General features: G+C 38.7%; 1 pseudogene; it reads left to right on the top strand.

The window, feature by feature from the left end:
* The window catches only part of LOC122804007, a 455667-nt pseudogene that overhangs the window by 201922 nt on the left and 230908 nt on the right, over positions 1–22837 (top strand).

The raw sequence follows: 22837 nt of genomic DNA, 5'->3' as shown, positions 1-22837 counted from the left end.
GAACCCTGGGTCTCCTTTATGCTTTCCCTCTTTTTCCTCTCATATCCAAGGTGATTCAGAAAGCAAAGCTGTGGGGAAGCAAAATGATTCTCATCACTCCTTACTGGCCTTGTTAGATTTGGTTCCCCTTTCTCGGGCCTCATCTGCTAGATGATCCATGGACTCTGGATCCCAGTGCCAGACCTCTTGACACACATGTCAGGCTCTCTACACCATCCTCCACACCCTCAACTTGACAGCATGGCTGCTCCAGTTCCATCCCTAGTCAGGCTTCATGATTTTTCACCTGCTGTGACCCACATCCTCACATCTTCACATAAACCTTCCACTAGAAAGTTATACACTAGCAAATGGAGAAGGTTTTCTATGTGGGCTGAAGAAAGGAATGTAGACCCTTACACTGCATCCATCCCAGTGGTTTTATAATTTTTATCTGAACTTTTCCATCAGGGATCTGCCGCTGCCACAATTAGGGTCCAGTTGGCAGCAATATCTAATTTTCATTTGGTTCAACATGAGTCTAACCTGATGTCACACAGATTGTGTAAAACCTTACTTAAAGGTGCTACTTTGTTGAGACCTCCCTTTCAGGAACCGGTAGCTTCCTGGGATCTAAACTTTGTCCTGTCCAAATTAACAACTTCGCCCTTTAACCTGCTCATTCATATCCACTGAAATTTCTGTCTTGGAAGACTTTGTTTTTAGCAGCCATCACATCTGCTAGACGATCAGAGTTACAAGCACTGTCTATCAAGCCCCCTAATTTGATTTTCCACAAAGACAGAGTTTCTCTTCATACAAATCCATCTTTTATCCCTAAAGTTTGCTCTCACAATAACTTTAACTAAACTATAGAGTTGCCGGTGTTTTTCCCTAACCATTCCAATGCAGTAGAATACAAATTTCATCAGTTGGATGTTCACAGGCAGTTACAGTTCTATCTTCACAGGACTAAGGAACTTAGAAAGTCAGACCAGTTGTTCGTATCATTATCTGATTCTAGACTAGGTCTCCCAATATCCAAAGTGACCCTATCAAATTGGATTTTGAGCTGCATTTCCTTCATTTATTCTTATAATGGAAAGACTCTACCGTTCAAGATTAAGGCTCATTCTACACGATCTCAGTCTACATCTGCTGCCTTCCAAGCCAGAGTTCCAATTGACAGTATTTGTGCAACAGCAACCTGGGCTATCCCTCATACCTTTACAAATTGGACCTGACCTCTAGGAGTATAGCCTCCTTTGGTTCCACGGTACTCAGGAGTATTTTTCCGTGAGCCACCCAAGAATAAAGTGCTAGGGACGCTGTCCCATATGTAAGAATGAAGGCGAGATAGGACTACAGAACATAAAGAAGTTAAGTACTCACCATAACGTTCCACATTTGTAATTCATCTCGCCCTTCATTCTTACGAACCCACCTACCCTCGTCCTGGAAGGATCTGGAGACAGGATAATATTACCATAATAAGGTGGAGACCTTTCATTATTGTTCTTTCTGGATAGCCTTAGTTCTGTCTTTCTATAGTATAGCAGCAAACAGGATCTGGGGATTGTACTGGTGCACTATGGGATACCTACCTAGCCACGAGCCAACTAGAAGACTTTGAGCTTTGTAATAGGCCAAGTCGGAGCCAAGGATCGGCTCCGAACCCATATGTAAGAATGAAGGGCAAGATGGACTACAAACATGGAATGTTATAATGAGTACATAAATTATTTTTTACAACAGTTAATGCATTCTGCAAACCAAGTTAGTAAACATACTTTGCAGTGTGGTTTTGATGCCTTAGAAGCATCTTACAGGGCTGCTGTCACTGAGTCTGTACTGAGAAGGCATGCTTGGCTGAAAGAGCAAATCTTGCCAGACCATGTCAAAGCAAAATTACTAGATGCTCCATTAAACCAGGGAAAGTTGTTTGGCACAAAAGCAGAAGACGTTCTTTAAAAAAAAAATGGAGGAAAAAGCTAAATCTATGCAAACCGTTAAGATTTTTTTACAGGTGCAGTCACCTAGATTCAGTAGGCATTGGTCTTCTAAAAACTGGTCCTTTCCAGTCCCTCCCAGGCATTCTCAGTCCAAACCCAGGGGCTACAGGCCACCAAGACTACAGTCTCAGGATATGCAGAGACCTAAACAATGGAGTGCTCCCTTCTCTAAAACAGGGAGTGGTAAGCCACCCCTTATGGAAAAAGTTCACAATGACTTGTCTATCTTCCTTCCCAGCAAAGCCCAATTACTTGCACCCCTAGGAGGAAAACTCGCCCTGCATGTACGAAACTGGATGTCCATTACCCAGGATCGATGGATCCTAAACATTGTATCCCAGGGATACAGATTCTACTTCCACTGACTGCCAACCCCAATCAGGTTGCCAGATCTTCCTCCAAACCAGTGGCCAGAGGCTCAAAAGCAAGTACTTTCTCTTCTCAGTATCAGGGCTATGCAACCTGTACCTATAGAGCAAAGGGGACAGGGTTTCTACTCCAGACTATTCCTGGTGCACTATCCTAGATCTGTCAATTCTCAACACCTTCCTGGTGGTCCCAAAATTCAAAATGTTGACTCTGCAACAGCTTCTTCGTATGCTAGCCAAGGATGCCTGGCTAGTCATCCTAGACTTAAAAGAAGCTTATCTGCACATCTCCCTAAGGGAGCCTTGCAGGAAATATCTAAGTTTCAGGGCAGACTGTATGCACTATCAGTTCTCTGCATTTCCCTTTGGCTTGTCTACTGTGCCCAGGGTATTCACAAAGTGCCTGGCTCCAGCCATTGCATACTGCAGCCAGATTAATATTCAGATTTACCAATACTTGGATGATTGCCTGATTCAGGCGGACAGTCAGGAATTGCTACTTCAGCACCTGGCATTTGTAAAGAGTCTTCTAACTTCTCTGGGATACGCCATAAACAAAAAGAAATCACAACTGGTGCCCAACCAAAAGATTGTATTCCTGGGAGCAAGCTTGAACACAACTTCCCAGATGGCATTCCTCACTCCAGAAAAACAGGCTTATTTGACAAACTAATTCAAACTAATGGCCACCAAAACCCAGCTATCTGCAAGAAAAATACTGCAAGCCCTAGGGTTATATGGTGTTATGCATTCTACTAATTCCATATGCAAGACATGCATATGAGAAACTTCAATGGTACTTAAAAAGTCTCTGGAGTCAACATTCTCAGGACCTGGAAACACTGATTCCTATTATTCCTTGTCTAAAGGCAGAGTTCCTTTGGTGGGCAGAGGCATGCACCCACAACAAGTGACTTCCTTTTACTCAACCCCTCACCGCCCAAACCCTGACAATAGACACATCAGACAATGTGTGGGGGGCTCACATGGCAGGCAAATGCATTCAAGGCAAGTGGAGCCCAGAACAAATTCCCCTGCATATCAATCAAAAAGAAATGCTAGCCATACAGAATGCTCTGACAGCCTTCTAATACCTTATCCTTCCAGGGCAACTTCTGATAAAGACAGAAAACACCAGGGATCTCATTCCTACCCTCTCTGCAGGTTAGCCATGGCTCTGTGGAACATAGCCCTGAGTAACCAAGTGCACCTGCAAGCCCAATTTCTGGCAGGCAAACAAAATTCACTGGCAGATGACTTATGCGGAAATCTGCTGGCCCCACTCGAGTGGAAGCTGGAACCAAACTCATTCAAACTTCTAATCCACAGGTGGGGGACTCCAGAGGTCGACCTCTTTGCCTCCCCCAAAACCGTAAATTGAGCAGATGTTGCACCAGAAATCCCCACAGTCAAGCATGGAAAGTGGATGCCCTATCCTTTACATGGGAAAACCTCTCAATTTATGCCTTTCCCCCCTCTGCCCCTCCTCTGAAACGTACTACTCAAGATCAAACAGGACAGGCCAAGGACAATCCTTATTGCCCCAGACTGGCCACGCCAGCAGTGGTACCCAGTCCTTCGCAGTCTGACAGCAGTGCCACCCTGGCACCTACATCAGACCCCTCCCTGCTATCCCAGCAGGAGGGACAGATTTTGCATCCACAACTGCAAACACTGAACCTTGCAGCCTGGCTTATCCCCTGAATACACACCACCAGCAACCGTCAGCAAACAGGTGCTGGACATCATCCTTGAGGACAGAAGGCCTAGTACTAGGAAATCCTATTCAGAAAAGTGGAAAAGATATTGTTCTTGGAGCCAGTCTCAAGGAAAGGACACAGCTGTGCCCACCTTACCTCAAATCCTAGATTACCTAGCAGAGCTACTCCACAAATGTCTATCCTTCTCATCAATTAAAATTCATGCCTCTGCCATCTCAGCTCACTACAATACTGAGCCACCTCTATTTTCTCACCCTCTCATCAAATAGTTCCTGAGAGGAGCTAATAACTTAAGGCCCCCGAGGAGAGCTCCCACCCCTGCCTGGGACATTAACTTTGTACTAGAGAAGCTCACGCATCCCCCTTTTGAGCCTGTTGCTACAGCACAGTTAAAATTCCTCTCTTGGAAAACAGCGTTTCTTCTAGCCATCACTTCAGCAAGAAGAGTGTCTGAGTTATAGGCACTAATGGCTGTGGAACCCTTCATTATTTTCCATGCGGACAGGGTTCCCCTCAGGATTAACCCATCATTTATGCCCAAGGTGGTATCCATTGTGGCTTTAAACCAATCCATCCATTTACCAACCTTTTTCCCTGATCCTCAGAATAAAGGGGAAAGGATTCTGCACTTCTTGGACGTGCACAGGCAGCTCAGTTTCTACCTTGACAGAACTAAACCTTTCAGAAAATCTGACCAGCTGCTAGTCAGCTTCGCTACAGGGGCAGAGTGCAAGGCCATTTCAAAGCAAACCAGTTCCAAATGGATAGCACACTGCATCCATTTCTGCTACAAACACCATGGAAAACCTACCCTACAGGGGATCAGAACCATTCCACTAGGGCTACCTCAACCTCTATAGCATTCCTCAGGGGAGTCCCTACCAAGGACATTCTGGAAGCTGCAACCTGGAGTTCTGTACACACCTTCACCAACCATTACCACTTACCTGTTTTTTCTAAATCCAGAGCTGGATTTTCCACAGCAGTCTTAAAAGGCCTGCTCGCCAGCCCCAATACTTCTTGACTGACTCCACCCTTCCTCGGCTTTGGGAATCAACCCAAGTGTGATGACTGCAACAGTGAAACATGAAGAACATAGTACAGTTGTGTACGCTTACCATAAATGTAGATGTTCGGGTGTATTCACTGTTGCAGTCCTGGTTACCCTCCCTCCAGCCCCTTGACTTTTCTATTCTTTCCACCTATCCTCCTTTTGGGCCATATTTTATTGCAGTGGTATTTACTTTTTACTGGAGGTGTTCCACACCATGTAATTGCTTCCTATTTTGGGGGCTCCTGACATCTGGGGCAAGAAAAACTGATAGAATGGCATCTGCTGCATGTTTTATACCCCTGACGACCTGATGTCATGGAAGAGGTGACAGCATCTGACGCAGAAATCCCAAGACTCTGGTATTTTGGCTGACTGACGGCTACCTGCAGAGAGATAACAAAGTGTGATGACTACAACAGTGAATACCCTCAAGCATCTACCGTTATGGTAAGTGTACACAACTGTACCTTTTGCACTTACAGGGGTTTACGGAAGGCTATGAAGTCTGCAACTGAAATCTGTCATTTTCTAACTTCAGTCTTTGCCATTAATTAGCACGGAAAACATAACTTTATGAAAAACTGATGAAAAATATGGACATTCTGGGAAAATCTGTACAGTTGAGAGGTATGTTTGGGAGTCTATATTTGCTAACTGGTCCGGGCATGGTATGAGACGCAAAGCTGTAAATTGGGACCATCTTACCTTATTCAGGAATTGGGCAGGATCGGAGGTGAAAATAGTCAATTGAAGAGAGTCACAGTTTGTTCAACAGTAACAAACAGATCTCCAGTGTAGGGCTTTCTTCCCAGAGCCATGACTGTGGCAAAACTCCCCTGTTTCGTGAACTGATCGGCAGGATAAATAGAGGGATCCAATAGTAAATTTCATAAAAGCCAGAAAAAGAAAGGGAATTTCTACTGTTGGATCCTCTATTTATTTTGACAGAACAAAGTAATATTTGGTCAGGGGGTGGAGGTGTTAAGCAAGTGCTGGCTTGGATTGCAAGATTCCCATTGGCTGCCACCACTTGCTTGGTTAAAGGCATACTAAACCAGCTTGCTGTGGAGAGGAAAATACAGAGAGCATTACAAGACAATTTTCTCGGAAAAGTCAAATATGAACACCACGTAACTCCATGCTGAAACTGGCAAGGTAACTGACAAAGTTCAGTTACTTTTTCAACTTAATTTTCAACAGTGGTGCTAAAATATGACTGCAGAGTTAATTGCACTAGTGGAAGGCACTCTGGTGTAACAACATGCAATTCCTGCTGTCTCACAGCACACTTGGATTTAAGCACAGAGGTGCGTTGAGATGGTAGTCAGAGTTAATGAGATAAGAAAGTAAAAGACATAATTATAACAAAGTAAAAAACATCATTATGTCTGAAGAAAGAGTCTTTCACTTCATCTCGCTGTGTTCTGCTTACTAGAAGGGAACGTGCTATTACTGAACTGTTTGGCTGCCAGGTGGATGACTCTTTATGTGGTGACATGCAGAGCTTTGACACCAGTTATTTCTTACTGTCAGCTGCTCAACAGACTGGCTATGAAGGGCATGACCACCTTTGTTATGTGGTGTTAGAATTGATGAAGAAGTGTTGGCTACTAGCAGAGCTACGTACATACAAAAGTTTTCATTATGTTATTGTGGCATCATTAAGGGCAGTGTACTGGTACACCCCTTTTACCCCAGTTGAGGTGGACTGAGGTCAGAAATGTGAGGTTTTCTGGACTGCCAGGCAAAGCAGACCACATATCATATTTGAAACTAAACTGTGCCATGTTTGGCATCCTGCATAGAATATGTCACTGCACAGAGTTTTCATGAAACAGGCAAGAATGTTCATTACATTTTTTTTTCTGCGAAAGCAACTCAGTTCAACTCCATGCAGAAGTATGAATATTCAAAACTTTGTCTTTAGCGATGCTTCACATGGGGACCTACGTGATGGTATCACTCAAGGGGGATAGTTTGCTTTGATGGTTAAACAAGGAAAATTCTCACCCCCTTTTGTGGCAAAGAAGGAATTAGTGGAGTGGTACACTGATTTCACAAGAGGAGCTTTACTATGTCAGAGCCTGCACAGTGCACTCTTACCTACACTCTGTTCTGAGCTCAGAAGTGGGACCTTTCAGGTAATCTCTGTCACAGATAACTGTAGGGTTAACTCTGTGAACCCTGTCAAAAAACAGGTTTGCCTTGAAAATTAGTGGAATAAAATAACTCATATGAGCAGAACATTAGCAATAGCCTTTGGTCAGCTACACACAAGGTGGCACAGTGCCTAAGAATACAACTTCCACCTTTGGATTTCCAAAAACACTTGAAGGAACATGGATTATTGACTGTTACATTTCTGTTCAAAATATTAACCTCTTTTTACAGACAGAAGGAATATTTTAAAAGATAACAAACAACAAAGGTAGCCACTGCAGATCGTAAACCAAGTAAAAGCCAAAAATCCAAAAAACAAAACTATCAGAACAGTCAAATGGTTCAGAATGTAACAGATTATTTCAGTTAAGTTTACACTTGACTTCATTTGTGAGTTTTACAGTAGTGTCTGTTATGTGAGAGACTTTTATTGCACCATCTGCATTGCATATTTTATACTTTGCTGATGTATTTATGTGTTTGGTTTCATACATCTCAACTGTCTTTGCCTTGTTCCTCATAAAGTTGTTGATTTTTCTGGTAAATCACTGAGGATTGAAGTCTGTCAGTTATGCCAGGCATCAGTTTCACACACCTTATTGTTTAGAAATAAGGTTTATGCAAAGCCTGTTCTGTTAACTTTTTTAAATTATTGAGTGTAATTTTTAAAAATTGTTCCTGTTTTGGGGACTTTGTCCCTGATCCTTAAATAGAGAGGTTGAGAGCTGTGGTGTTCTGTAGCAGCTTAAGAGCTGTCTGTGGATCTCAGTGGTGGTGTCTGTGCATCTTGGATGAGCAAAACATAAACTTCATGTGCCTTGGAAACTGAACTTGATTGGTCTAGATTTTGAAAAGGTTTAGCAGGTTTTGACAGAGCAGTCTTGCCAGTGAATCCTTTGTTGATGTCTTGGAGATTATCCAGCAGGAATGCTACCGGTCTTCCACTCAGGATTCTGTCCATGACTTTTCCAGACCCTGTTAAGCTAATAGACCTGCAGTTTCCAGGATTTTTTTACCCCCTCCCCCTTTCAAAAACGGGACACCAGTTGATATCTTCCTGTCATCTAGGAAAGAATCTATTGCGGATCTCAGTCAAAACATACTGGCAAAATTTCTGAGGATTCTGGGAGGCAGCCCATCAGGTCCTTGTGCTTAACATGCCTCCCTAAGGGTGACGGCCAGTTCCTCTGAACACGTTGCCTCTCAGGCCTGGAGTCTGAGAACTGTTCTTCTAGTTCTGTTGTCTGTCTTCCAGCATTGTACTTTCTCAGAGTTTTGTTGTTAATTTGTCAATCAAGTGAATCCACCTGTGAGCACTCCCTAATTAAATGACTTGTTCAAAATGACACAGTAGGTAAATGGAGACTGAAGGAATCGAACACAAGACTACATGATCAAGCTTAGTTAGCAAGCAGGTCCCTTAATCCTCTATGCCAAACAGTTTCTGTACATCTTTCATTGCTATATCCAAGAGCAGAAGTGTGTTTCTTGAGTTCTAAGATAAATAGATGATGACAGATGATGATTTATTGATGAAGATGATGTCAGTTTTATGATGCATTGTTGGCCTAAATGTTATTTTTCTGCCTTGACACCACTAAAAGCATACAGAGGCTTTCTTAAGAGCTCATTCTTTTAGACCTCAAATATATATTGCTGTATCCTCTGGGATTTTGTTAAGTTAAACAAACTTGAATTGATCCCATTCTAACCTGCAGCTTCAGCCAAACTGAAATAGCCATTTTAGAAAACATTCAAATTGGGGGTATTCGTGTCTGCTACAGAAATTGCTGAGTTACATGCTTTCTTTTTAGATCCAATATGCCTGGCATTTCATAAATATAAAGTTGATCTTCATATGAATCTGTATGCCTAAGGTAGTCATGGCCATTTGTTTTCCTGATTTAAGTCCCTACCTGGTTTTCTAACCAATGAGAATATAGGTTCCATTTGCACTAATAGTTAAGGTTTTATTTTAAAAGGACAAAAGTTATCCACAAAGAGTACAACTTTTTGTATCCTTTGTAGAGAGGAAGCTTAGCAAGAAAATTCCTAATCTGACCATAGCCAGATGACTGTGTGGATTCATACAGTTTTGCCTTAATCATGACAAACCTGTCTCTACAGTAGGTGGGCACATTCCACTACAGTGGTTGCTACATTTACATACTTTCCTTGAAATGTAGCTGCAGATGTTCTTTGCAACAGCACAACAGCTACTTGTTCTTCTGTGCGCCCCTTTGAAAGGTGCTGTAAGCTGTATGTCCTAAATGGTTTTGTATATTCCTTTAGGGCTATTGTATCCTGGAAATGTTTCTACAGGGAAGTCCACAGAGACAAATCTGCTGCTGTTTATAGAGGATGTAGCTTTACCCATCAGATGTGAAAGTTGCGCATTATCTGTAAAATTAGACTTGAGTGGGCCCATCCTCTAAGATATCTGTTTGACTTTCCCTACTTCTGTATAGCTGATATTCAGTTACTGTTGTCTACTCTTTTTGATCATTTGCACTTTTTTTGTCTTACCAAATAGCTGGAGAGGCTTGGCACTGCAGTGCCTCATGAAGAGGGTACTTAGCCTAGAAAGTTAACCTTTATTAAATGTTCACTTTTAATTTATGACCTAGATACATATACATTAATAGAAAAGAAAACAAAACCACATTAACATTGTTCATTACTTTCATGAATTATACATTGTTTTCTTTTTGGCAGTTATCATTTACTCTAGCATTGCACAAATTGCTCAATTCCTGCCTTCCCTTAAACCTCACTCTTCCTCCTGAACATTGTTCTGCATGTATTGTTCACACAAATTCCATTTATTTCTTTAGAAGAGGGACTGAGCAAATTACAAAGATCCCACCTCAAGTTGGCAGCCTGGAAAACTTTTATCTGTCTGGCAGTCCTAATGCCTGTGGCTTTAGTTCTGTTGTTGTAGAAGATGGACGTAGTCTTGTAGCTTTATCATTACAGCACATACATCGCTTTTTACTTCATAATAAGAATACCTTATGGGGAAAGTAATAATCTGCTGTTCCAAGATATACGGGCATTGTTTACATGCCCCAAATCTTCGAGTACCATTAATGGTACTAGTTTTAACACAGGTGGGGGATGCTCAAGAAGATATTTACAGTTCATAGCTCATTTATATTCAAAATTAGGTTTCACTCCAGTGTTTTATTCATCATTCACCTTCAATGGGTCTATATTAGAAGATCGAATGTTTGGATGATCGAACACCTAAGCATAGATCTTCTAATATCGAACCTAAGAATATCGAACCCCCCAGGGAAACAAGCACATCGGCCAGTAAAAAAAAAAAAATTTACATCCAAACTAAGTGGGGGGCTGTGCCCCCCACCCCCTCCAACTACCAACTCCGAGATCGCTTAACAGTACGGAAATGGCAAAATCCAGCAAACGGCCAAGGGAAATCTTTACCTGCGTTAAATCGGCCGTTCAACATTTTTTGCTTTCGATATTAGAAGATCGATGTTTAGGTGTTCGATCACCTAAACATTCAATCTTCTAATATAGACCCCCCTTCAATATGTTCCAGATGGTAAGTAATATTTTCTTAATTTTATTCAAACAATTGTTGAATGTCAACACAAAATAGTTTGTAAACTTAATTCTATCATGGCAGTCTTTAGCATCATGTTGTACTTGTTCAGCACCTAGAATGGATTTATATCTAATCTCCCCACCATTAACCACAAAGGTCTTGATATCATTTAACAAAAACAGTGGATAATTTCTATCCAAAAATATATCAAAAATGTTTTCCACTTATGATAACAAAATGTTGTAATCACATCCTTGCTGCCCTCACTAGTTGTCCCTTAAAGATGTTCTTAAAAAATGTGGATGGCAAATATGGAAATGTAAAAACAGGTGATATTATGCTCTTGTGGACTTCACAGATTCCGAATACCGACTGGATGTAAGGGTGCACATTGTGTAAAAAATTTAAATAGATCTGGGGAAATTACTCACAGGAAAGAGTAGGTATAGAGAAGGGTATATAAATTTTTTAATTTCCAAATGGACTTTGTTACGGAAGTAGCGAGTATTTTGAACTTGTAAATATGTATGACAGGCATGGTCTACAATTGATGCAGTTTATTATAAAATGGGATAACTCCCAGGTAAAAGGCTTGTTTGATGAACTTAATATATTGAATAATAATATTACCAGTGATCTACTTTTTGAGCATAATTTTGAGAAATATAATATCTTTAAGAAGGCTGAACAAGTGAACACCAACCTTAAGAAAAAGTGTAAGAAACTGGTGAGGGACCAACTGGATTACATTTACCACAGGGCTTCCCCACTCCCTAAAAGGTTTAATAACACTGAGCAAGTTGGCTTGAACTGAACAGGTTGGAGGTGAATCTGCTTTCTCATTGAATACTGATCACAGTCCCACTCCAGACATTCAAAGGGATAGGACTATTTGTCCAAATTTTGAAGCAAACTTCATGCCATTAAATAGATTAGAAATATAGGGTAATAAACATAGTAATGACTGTAATGCGAATGGGGACACCTCCAAATATTTTTTTTGCCCACTCTCCATATTTATCAGGAAGAGGAACCAAGACCAAGGGGAGGGGATGAAAGAAAAACTATTGGAACCAATAAGATTTCCTTGAGTTAATGGAACCTCTGAAGAGAGGATATAAGTGACACACGGGGATATTTCTACTTGTTATTTTAAACTTTAAGGGATGGAAGTTTGTCCCTGCATGCCCTATGAATTTGCCTGATACTCTGATAGAATTAAAATTATTTACAAAGAAATTACATCTGCAGTTGGATTTATAATACTTTTGATACAGTCAGGAAAGCCACATCTTGTTGTTCAATCAGTTTTAAAAGGAAGAGCACTTACAACCACCCACTCAGTCATACCCTGTCCATCTTCGAGATAGTGTTGTGAAAGTGAATTATATGAACTGAAGGAGTTGCAGAATTCTGTACAGTATAATCTAACCAAATAACGTAATAAGAATTTGGGGACAACCTCGACTTACAGTGAATAGGATGGATTATGTAAATCAGATTTCTAACATGCTCTATGACATCGATAAATACACAAATATTTCTGTTAATGAAATTAACATTACACAAAGAAAGAGTGATTTATTGTTAGAAGACTCTTTCTCACATGAAATAATTTCCCAAGATCTATTTAATTTTTTACACAATGCTCAGCCTTCTATCCTGTCGGTATTTGGGATCCCCAAAGTCCAAAAGGACATTATATCACCTCCATATAGACTGTTTCTGCACACAGTTCTAAGACTCACACTCTTGCTGTCTTTGTGGACCAGATTTTAAATGTGTCCTTATACATGATCCACATATTTTAAGTGATTCCTGGGATTTTTTAAGGAAAACTCAGTTACAGTTTTTTTTGACACACAGTTTTTCTGCAATTGATGTTTTAGATCTATTTACCAGTATCCCCCACAAGGATGGTCTTGATTTATTTCAGTCTGCCATTGCTGAACTTACTGATCTGGATGACAGTTTAAATCAATTTTTAGTTGAAGTTGTACCTTAATTTTCTCCAATAACTTCATCCTGTTTGAAGGCAAGTTTTTTGACAAATGAAAGACGTGGCTATGAGGGCCAATTGTGCTCTTGTGTGTGTATATATATATATATATATATATATATATATATATATATATATATATATATATATATATATATATATATATATATATATATATATATATATATATATATATATATATATATATATATATATATAAAATCTATATATATAGATATAGATATATGTGTATATAAAATGCAAATCTGGTCATGTATAGCTGGCAGAAACATTATGTGTTGGAATCAGATTACCAAAATTGTGGCATATTTATTGCAGTCATTTGGATGATTATCTTCTTTCTTTGGAAGGGTACAGATTGTATTCCACATGAATTTGTTAACATGCATCAAATTTGTTAACATGCATCAATAACTCTACATCTTTTCTTAAATTCACTCATACACATTCAGTAGACAAGGTAGACCTTTTAGACATAACCTTTTTTAAGAACTTCAAAAAGGATGCTTTGGTTCTGAAATATATAGAAAACCATATTTTTCTGTTATTTGGATTTCCATAGCTGCCACCCACATTTTTTAAGAATATTTTTAAGGGGCAACCAGTGAGGACAGTGAGGATGTGCTCTGATTATAACATTTTCTTATCAAAATGTTTGTTTTTACTGTTGACATGTTTTTGGATAGAAATTATCCACTGTTTTTATTAAATGTCAAAACCTTTAGGTTAGTGGTTGGGGGATTAGATATAAACCCCTTCTAGGTGCTGAACAACTAAACTACCACATGATGCTGCTGTGACACAAGATCGCCATGATAGAGCTAATTTTAAATTAAGAGAATAGTACTTAACAAGTGGAATATATTGAAGGCGAGTGATTAAATTTTGAAAACACTGGATGTGAAACCAATTTTGTATATAAAACAGCTAAGAAGTGTAAAGACCTTCTTGAGCACCCCAACCATGTTAAAACTAGTACCATTAATGGTACTCTAAGGTATGGGGCATGTATGTAATGCCTGTAAGTCTTGAAACAGCAGGTTATTATTTTTGACATTTTCCCCATAAGGTGTTTCTAGCATCTGGTAATTGTGCCACCAAGGGATTGCTGGGAAGACGGAAAAACAATTCAGGAAAATAATTCATGAGCACGTCTATGCTATCTCAAAGAATAATTTAAATAATGCCCTCTGTAAACTCACTCTTGTATGTAAAACCTCTAAGTTTATGTTTGGACTTTTAGATGTGGTGCTCCAAGATTAGACAGGTGTTTTTTGGGAGACAGAGGGAACTGATCTGGCAATTAAGGCTAGGTATAACTCATGGACTTGGACTTGATAAAGTTCCAATATTAAAGCTGAGGGACAGTGATAAATAATGGTATTTATCAACAACTATGTATAAATATTTATTGGTCTTTTAATGTATATTCAAAAGTTTTATGATTATACATCACCAGATGGTTCTCAATTTTTGTAGGTTTTAGTATCCTAATATATTCATGGAATAATTTGAAATGAATGTGTTCTGTGGTTGGGTGAATTTTCACACTTGTTTACTCTGAAAGATTTAAACTTGGGCATTTCTAAGTAACATGTTTCTAATGAAGTCCTGTACCTGTAGGGACAAAAGCACTTAACCAATGTACTGTGTTTGTTGTTGTTGTTGTTTGTCTTTTGGCTTTTCCCGGTTAGGAGTCGCCATAGCGGAACTCCGGTTCGCTAATGATTGGCAGTAGATTTTCACGAACGCCGAGGTGCCAGCTCGACGTCCAACCTTCAATGAAGGCACGCCCATTTACACATGTCCTTCGAATGCCCACCCAACCATGGGGAGGACAATTAGACTCCACACATAAGGCACTCCCGGACTCCTGCCAAATTGAGCAGGAGAACCTCTTGCTGTGAGGCAACAATGCTACCGCTGCACCACTAATGTACTGTTTATTAAAACTGTTTTAATTATTGTCTAAAGCCCATTCCTTTGGAAATGATTTATCCAATAGGACAGATCTGTGAATGGTTGTTGACACTACATGACCCTACTTTGCTGTTTTAGTTGTTGTGGTACTTTGAGGCTGCATGGACACACACTGATTGTTTGCTTCTAAGTTCATATAAGAATATTATTCTCCTGTAATAATCCTTCTTTTAGAAGGTCATTGTTCACTTTTGTACTTCCTGCTCTACTCTTTTCAGAGACAAGAGGTACAGCAGTGGGTATGATTCCTGTTTTCCTTACCCCTGAGATATTGAGATATTTACTTTGAAAGGCTGGTATAAGTCATCTTTGTTAGAAGTGCTTATCGTCATGTTAATTTTTGTTGTGTAGGCATTTGCCAGATCTAGAAAGGCTACTTGCTACACTGAGTGAATTCTGTATAGTGAGTTGAATAGTACAAGTAATATCTTAATCTGTGGATGTATTCTGTAGCACTCAAAATACTGTCCATTTTGTATTGGCCTAGAAATCTAATCTGTTTTCTCCCCACAGAGCTGAAGGAAGTAGCAAAGTTCAGTCTAGAATTGAACTGCAGCAACAGCAAATGCGCAATGCTAACAAGACTCCAGTCGCTTCTAAAAACTCGCCTCCATATACTTCCAAGAACTCTCCTCCATATCCTTCCAAGAGTACGCCTCCACTCCCTTCCAAGAGCTCACCGTCTTACTCTTCAAGAAATTCACCAGCTTATAAGAACTCTCCTACTAAGGAAAAGCCGTCATCTGCCACACCAGTGGATGACATTGAACGAGGTAAGCTTTGGTAGTTCATTAATGCCAGATAAATTGGTGAAATGTAGTTTATTTGCAAATGATCGTGTATTTGACTGTATTTGCAAGGAAGTTGTAATACTAAATTAATTGTTTTTTCTTTTTCAGTTTTCCCTGTACATAACTGTTTTGATAGTATATTAAAAAAGTTAGGTGGCACATTAGTGTAGTGATTAGTAACTGCTGTACAGCACTTGGCTCTCTACTTCTGTTTCTAGTTGTGGAGTATTTTGTTAGGCAAGTATTCATGTCTCCCTCTGTTCACTTTACTCCAGGATCTCCAATCTCATTCCGTATCACAAACCAAGTAGAATTGTTGGCCATCTACATTGCTCATGGGCATGTGAATGTACACGACAGGTGTTCTGTCCAGGATTGGTTCATAGGCTTTTACTAATTTACAGTAATGCAGAAGATAACACGTACTGATGAGAGACTAATAAGTCCCCCATTAAGTAGCTTTTTCTCCTCATATCTCAGGTGAAAATGTTTGACACCCATGCTGTCATACAGACCGGTTTTAAAGGTTGCTAAGGAAATACTCTGCTTTGTATGTAAAGGCAGCCTGTTTCAGAAATGTGGATTATGTTGGGTTATGTACATGTAGCGCAAGTTGGTGGTGGTGCTGTGGTAGTATAGGCTTGCGTCTCTAGAGATGGTGTTTGCTATATCCCTGGTTCTGTTTAGCTGAAGAATTTCAGAGCGCTAGTTTGTTCATTGCATGTGCGGTTAAGTAAAGACCAGTTCTCAGGAGGCTGCACAATACTGAGTAGAGGCGCAGTATTTATAGTCTGTCAGAGCAGCTAAGGGTAGTGAAACCTGAGATTTTTTTGGTGAGTAAACAGGGGTGTCTCACACTAGTTTAGATGCTTAGCAAGCTCTTTGCCAAAGGGATTTTTATATTCAGTGATGGGCCTAGTAGTAGAGGAATAAAGTAGGTGTGTTAACTTCTTTGGATCTTAAGGATGTAATATAAAGTATACAGTGTCAAGGTAGAAGGATTTTATAACCATCACAGAGACATGGTGGTTAAAGGAGGACATGTTATCAAAATGGTTGCCCAAGTCCTTGATGACTGTGTCAGGTTTAAGTGGAATGTTATGTATGCTGTAATCAGTAGTGATGTTAGAGTTACCAAAGGAAACTATGCTGTATTTTTGTCATTGAAGTTAAGTCCACAATTAAGAGAATTTGAGTATGAAAACTTGGATTTCATAACTTCTCCCAGTTCACAATCTTCAGCAAACTTGGTTATTTATAATTTATTGATATCAACTTTCATGCCAAAATGCACATACCACCGGGACAGAGCTCTGTTAGATACCACAGGTGTCACTCTTCTGTTTAGAGCAAATGCCCCTAACATTAATGGGATGGGTTCTTTCAGATAACCAGTTACCTCTCCAGCAAACTGTGTGTGAATTATTGAGTTGGAAAGAGTTTGTCATTAATTCCACTGTTTGAAAACCTTGGTACTGCCTAGATAGTGTGTATTGTAAGTCACTTATCCATGGCCTCAGTAATCCTTTCAGAGAATTCAAACAGGTTACGCAGACATAATCTGCTCTTTACAAAGCCAACTGATGTGTGTCCAAGAATATAAGGTCACCTACAATGTGAATTATTTGTTTAGCTATAATTCATTTCATAGCCTTGGAAATAATACTGAAGCTAATTGGCATGCAATTCCCAAACTGAGTAGAGAGACCATCTCTGTGCAAGAACACTACAAAAGCCTATTCTTAAGGCTTCGATGGAAACATACACAAATCATATATCAGTAAATTAAAGTAAATGGGTATTAATGTAATCTTGATGATCGGGATTGCTGCATTGCTTACAAATAGGACATAACAAGTATCGTGCAGCAATTGGACAGGTGAAATTCTTGGGTACAGTCAGGGTGTCCGTCATACTTGGTTAGGTTGTATCTTTCTAGTCTAATTTTTCACCTGAGCAGTTCTGTAGTCTGTAGATGATTTGAAAAATGATAAAACTGATTACATCTGTTGTAAGTAGGTCATGTCAGAAAAAGAATTTGACTAACACTCGGGCATATGAGAATACACTGATAAATACATCAAAGACTATGCATATGAGATTTGGGAGACATAGCTTAAAGGGTGAATATTTAATACAGCAAACTGATTTAAACTATGGATTTATTTATGAACTTGAGTATTTGGGTAGATCATATTTAGTTTTCTGATAATCAAATAAAGAACTTTTTGGTGTGTGCGACCATGCATCAAACTGCAATGTAAAAAACAATACTTCTTCTATAATTAGTAATTTTAATTAAGTGCACAGGTAAGCGCTTTCACAACAGCTTCTTCAGACCAAACAGCACACTTTTACAAAAACTCTTAATTTGTACTAAAGGTGATCATAACGTAACTTAATTGTTAACTATTTGTTAACCTTTAACATCATTTAATACATCAGAAAGCACTTATATAAAAATGAGTTGAGAAGTATAAAAGTAGTAAAAACACATGCCTTACTATGTCACATCTTGCCTTATACATTTTTTAAAAAAATATATAATTAAAAATATACATTTAATAAATGCAAATGAAAAGTATAAAAAGTATGAAATAAAAAATATGAAATAAAAAAACACAGCAAATGTTACATATTCATTCATGATACATATGCTTCCCAGACATGTAAATGTCCTGCTGTAAATTAATATTATATATATACATGTTATATTAGATAATTTCCTAGAGGGCTTTTAAAATAGGTTTGAGAAATGCCCTTTCATTGAGGCCATGAACTCTATCTGCTCTGAATTTCAAAATCTATGTCATTTCTCTTTTTTCAGTACTATTCCTAATGTTTCCTTGTCTGATAATAGGGTTGATTAAATCTATAGCCATGAATTTAAATGTATGATGATTGTCAATCATTAGGACATGTTTAGCTAAGGCATTATTCTGATATTGTATTTTAATCACATATAAATGTTCTCTAATCCTTGTTCGGAAAGACCTATTGGTTTTCCCTATATAGAATGAATTACACGTGTCACATTCAGCTAAGTAAACTATATTCGCTGTATTACAGTCAGTATCTATTCTAAACTTATAAAGCTGTCTGGAATCAGGATGAATAAAATAGCCTTTGGTGTTAATATAGTTGCAATAATTACAATGTCCACATGGATTAGTTATTGAGACATTATCTATAGTATGTCAATTGGAATTAAAGCATAGTAGCTTTTTAAGGTTGGGTATATTCTTAAATCTGAAAGATGGTTTATCTCCCACTATCTCCTTAAAGTCAACACTACTAGTAAGTATCTTTCTGTGATTATTGATGATACTATAAATAGCTTTATTGTCATTAGTATAGTACATTGGTATTTTTATGTTCTTATCTTCATGTCTAGTAGTTCTATCAAGTTCAACTCTGGTGGAAAAATAAGGTGCAGCTCTATCTTCCCTTAGTTCATCCAAATCTAGAAGCCCACTATCAATCTCTGTTGCATTATAGCCTTGATTTAATAGTCTATTTTTAAAAACATTCAAAACTTCATGGTAACCTATATCTGTGGCATTTAGTCGAGAAATATGCATGCCTTGTCCCCTTATGATATTTTTAAAAATATAGTGGGGATGCATACTTGTCTGTGTAGTAAATTGTTTTTATGGCATGGCTTCTTATAAACTCCTGTGTTGATGTACTTGTCCATAACTCTTTCTATGTAGACATCTAAGTATTCGATGTACATATTGGAATAGTTATAAGTGAATTTCAGGAAGTTAGTCATACTATTCATGTCTAAAACAAATGTTTCCAGTTCTTCCACGTTCCCTTTCCAAAGGAGGAAAACGTTGTCTACAAATCGACGATAAAACAAGACATGTCTTTTATAAATGTCCTGTTTAAAAAGACAATTTTCTTCCCAGCAGGCTAATACCATGTTGGTGTAGCTATTGGCACAAGAAGTGCCCATAGCTATGCCATCACATTGGATGTAAAAATTCTGTTCGAAAATTAATATGTTATTTTCTAGTATCACTTCCAAAAAGAGGCTTAATAAATCTATATATTTATGATCAAAATCACTATGTACAGTTAAATATTCTTTAACTAAATCTATACCAATAGTATTAGGCATCACTGTGAACAGTGACTGGACATCTAAAGTGACAAATAAAACATCTGAACTAATCATTTGTATGTTCATATGGTCATATAAGTCCAACAGAAATTGTTTGGTGTCCTTAAGGACAAAAGTATTCTTATCAAGTATTGGTCTTAGGGCTTTCTGTACATATATTGAGAAAGGTTCGATGCACCAACATTTCCCTGAGACTATAGGACTCAGTGGTGGATTAAGACTATCTTTATGGACTTTGGGTAAACCCTGTATAACAGAAATCATAGGGAACTCTGTCAACAGGTAATTACCCAAGTCTGACGTGATATCAAAACTTTTAACTAAGTCTGTAATCAAGTTAAAGATTTGATGTTTAATTTCTTCTACTTTGAGAATATCTATAGGTCTATAATATTTAACATCACTTAACAATTTAAGCATAGCTTCTTGGTATCATTCATGGTCCATTACAACTATAGGACCACCTTTGTCTGCTGGTCTAATTGTGATAGTATGGTCATTCCGTAACCTGGATAGAGCTGCCCTGTCTTTAACTGTAAAATTGTTATAATTCTTATAAAATTTACTTGCTTTAGTGTCACTGTAATATTCATGTAATTCATCCTCTACCAAGCTATAAAATACATCCGTTATTGGATGGCTATTAGGTATATAAGTGCTTGGTTTCTTAAAACCAGTTTTCTTTTCATTAGACATTTTATCAAATTCATATTGTAATAAGACATTTCTTAAGAACATTTTAATGTCTATTAAAACATCTGTCAAATTATTAGTACTAGTCGGAATGAAACTTAAGCCTTTATTTAAGACATTAATTTCATCCGCACTTAATACTCTCTTCAAAATGTTCAAAATCAAGTTGTCACTGTTTGTTGCCACATTCTCTTGAGTGTCTGGTTGGATTGTCTCTCTATTGAGTGTTTTCGCTTTGTCCTGCCACGACTGGCAGAACAATCTTTCTTCATCCCCTTCTCCATAGATATGGGAAGGGGAAGTTGTGGAAAACCCATGGAATTTCTATTGTTACTTAGAACTTTAGGCCTAACTATTTGTTGATCCAACCAATCTGTTACTTACAGTTATAAAACTATAAGTTGTATAAAAAGATTTATAAAGTTTCATAATGCAGAAATTATGAATTTATTGTTTCGTTAGTTATATTAGACCAGAACTAAAGTAAATAATAATTTATTTAGGTTTGTCTGGATAGAGCAGTGATATCAATGGACCAGGCACAGACATAGCCCAGTAGTGCTACAGTACTAGCAAAGTGAACAAAACAAAATACTAGCATAAATGTACAAGGCTGAAACGGAATTGTAATAAATAAATGGAAGGAGCTGTTTGCCAACAAACAATAGATGTTAACAAGACATAGCAATCACAGATATGCCAATACAGTATCAGATTTAACATTTTATAGGAGTCACAATTGACATACAATGTATACAAATTTTTAAGTCAGAGGAGAAACATTGTTTAAGCTTCTGCTAATATGTGTTGTGGAACTGCAGTCTTAATGTGGGAAAGTTAGGAATATTGAAATAATAATATATTACTGATCTGATGTCATTTTCATTCATTCCTTAACTGATGGGTCTCTGATCCGACCTCAGGTCCTGCTCGGCTGCAATTAGACTTTTGGATCCAGCTCTCAGGCTCCTCCCATTACCTGTAGCACCCCAGTATCCTAATATAACTAAGATCTAATTTGCCACTTCATCATTTCAGACGTGGGTCCTGTTGTTTTGAGTGTTTAGGGTTTTTTTGTGTGGATAGTAAGAGTTTTAGAGTTTTTCTCTATCAAATTACTTCTTTCTCACCCCTCCTCCCACCTAGTGTTTTGGATTTCTTGCATTAGGATTTTCTTAATTTTCTCTTTTTTTTCCTCCCCTGCATTTGGATTCTACTCTGTACCATTGTTGGTACTCTTTCCTTCTTTTCTTGCTTTCTTACCCTTTCAAAGGGAATTTTCATCTACCATTGTTGGTACTTTTTCTGTTTACTTTTTTGACTGTAATGGCTGAAAAACCTACAGGTTCCAAAACACGCACTTCCTGTGGGCATAAGATACCCAGTTGTATTGTTTGGGCACAGCCCACCTTGACACTCAGTATTCCGTTTGCACCAGTTTTAATACCAGGGCCTTCAGTGACCAGCAGAGTAAACTTGTATTGAAAGATTTGCAGTCTTCCTCAGTGACTTCAGCAGCTTCTTCTGTTTCAGGGGCTTAAACCCTATCTAAGAAGTCAAAGTTCTCTTTGGAGGCCAGGGAACACAGGAAGCTGTCTCCAACCTGCTCTGGTCTCAGAGCCGCCCTCCAAAATTCTGGAAAGATTGGCTCTGACCCATTCAGATCAGACTGTGGTGTGAGCTGAATCTCCCAGGATCTGATCTCCTCGGTTTCCCCTGAGCCTGTCTCCCCTTGGCTGTGTTCCCCCTTTCTACAAGAAACCCAGAGGAGGCTGTCACACCCTCAGTCTACCCTCTTCCTCCATCAGATTCTCCCAGAGTCTATCAGAAGCTGACGTGGATAGGATGATAGATGGGGGTGATCCAGGGTCTGTCTCCTATTGGATCCGTGAGCCTTCCTTCTACTTCTCATGCAGTTGTTTCTCCTCCTATGCTTCATCCAGTGATTTCAGAGCCTTTGAATATGAGAATCCCTACAGAGCCTGAGTCATATCCAAAGATGGCTAGGTCTTCCACTCTGAGAGCATCCATGACTCATTTGGTGCCAAAACCCCTAGAGCAGAACAAGTCTCAGAGCTGAACCACTGATGACAAATCCGAAGAGCTGGGTTTGACTCCAGTGTTGCTGGAGCCATCACTTCCTCTCAGCGCATGACAGCTTGGGTGCAATTCCACTATTAAAGCATGGGTATGGACAGGATCGGTGTCATTCATCTAGTCAAGATGTAATAGGCAAGTGTTTGTAGGAGGTCTATATTAAATCAGCGAATGCTTAGAAAAGCGAACGCTGATTTATCGACCCCATGTAAGTGAAAGCTTACAATCCCGAATACTCAGAACAGCAATTTTGTTTTCCCAG

The sequence above is a fragment of the Protopterus annectens genome, chromosome 6.part0 (genome assembly GCF_019279795.1).
Source record: "Protopterus annectens isolate FY-2018-M chromosome 6.part0, PAN1.0, whole genome shotgun sequence".
In the NCBI taxonomy this organism is placed as follows: domain Eukaryota; kingdom Metazoa; phylum Chordata; order Ceratodontiformes; family Protopteridae; genus Protopterus; species Protopterus annectens.
The sequence above is the reverse complement of the archived record's forward strand: the minus strand, read 5'-3'. Positions and strand labels throughout refer to the sequence as shown.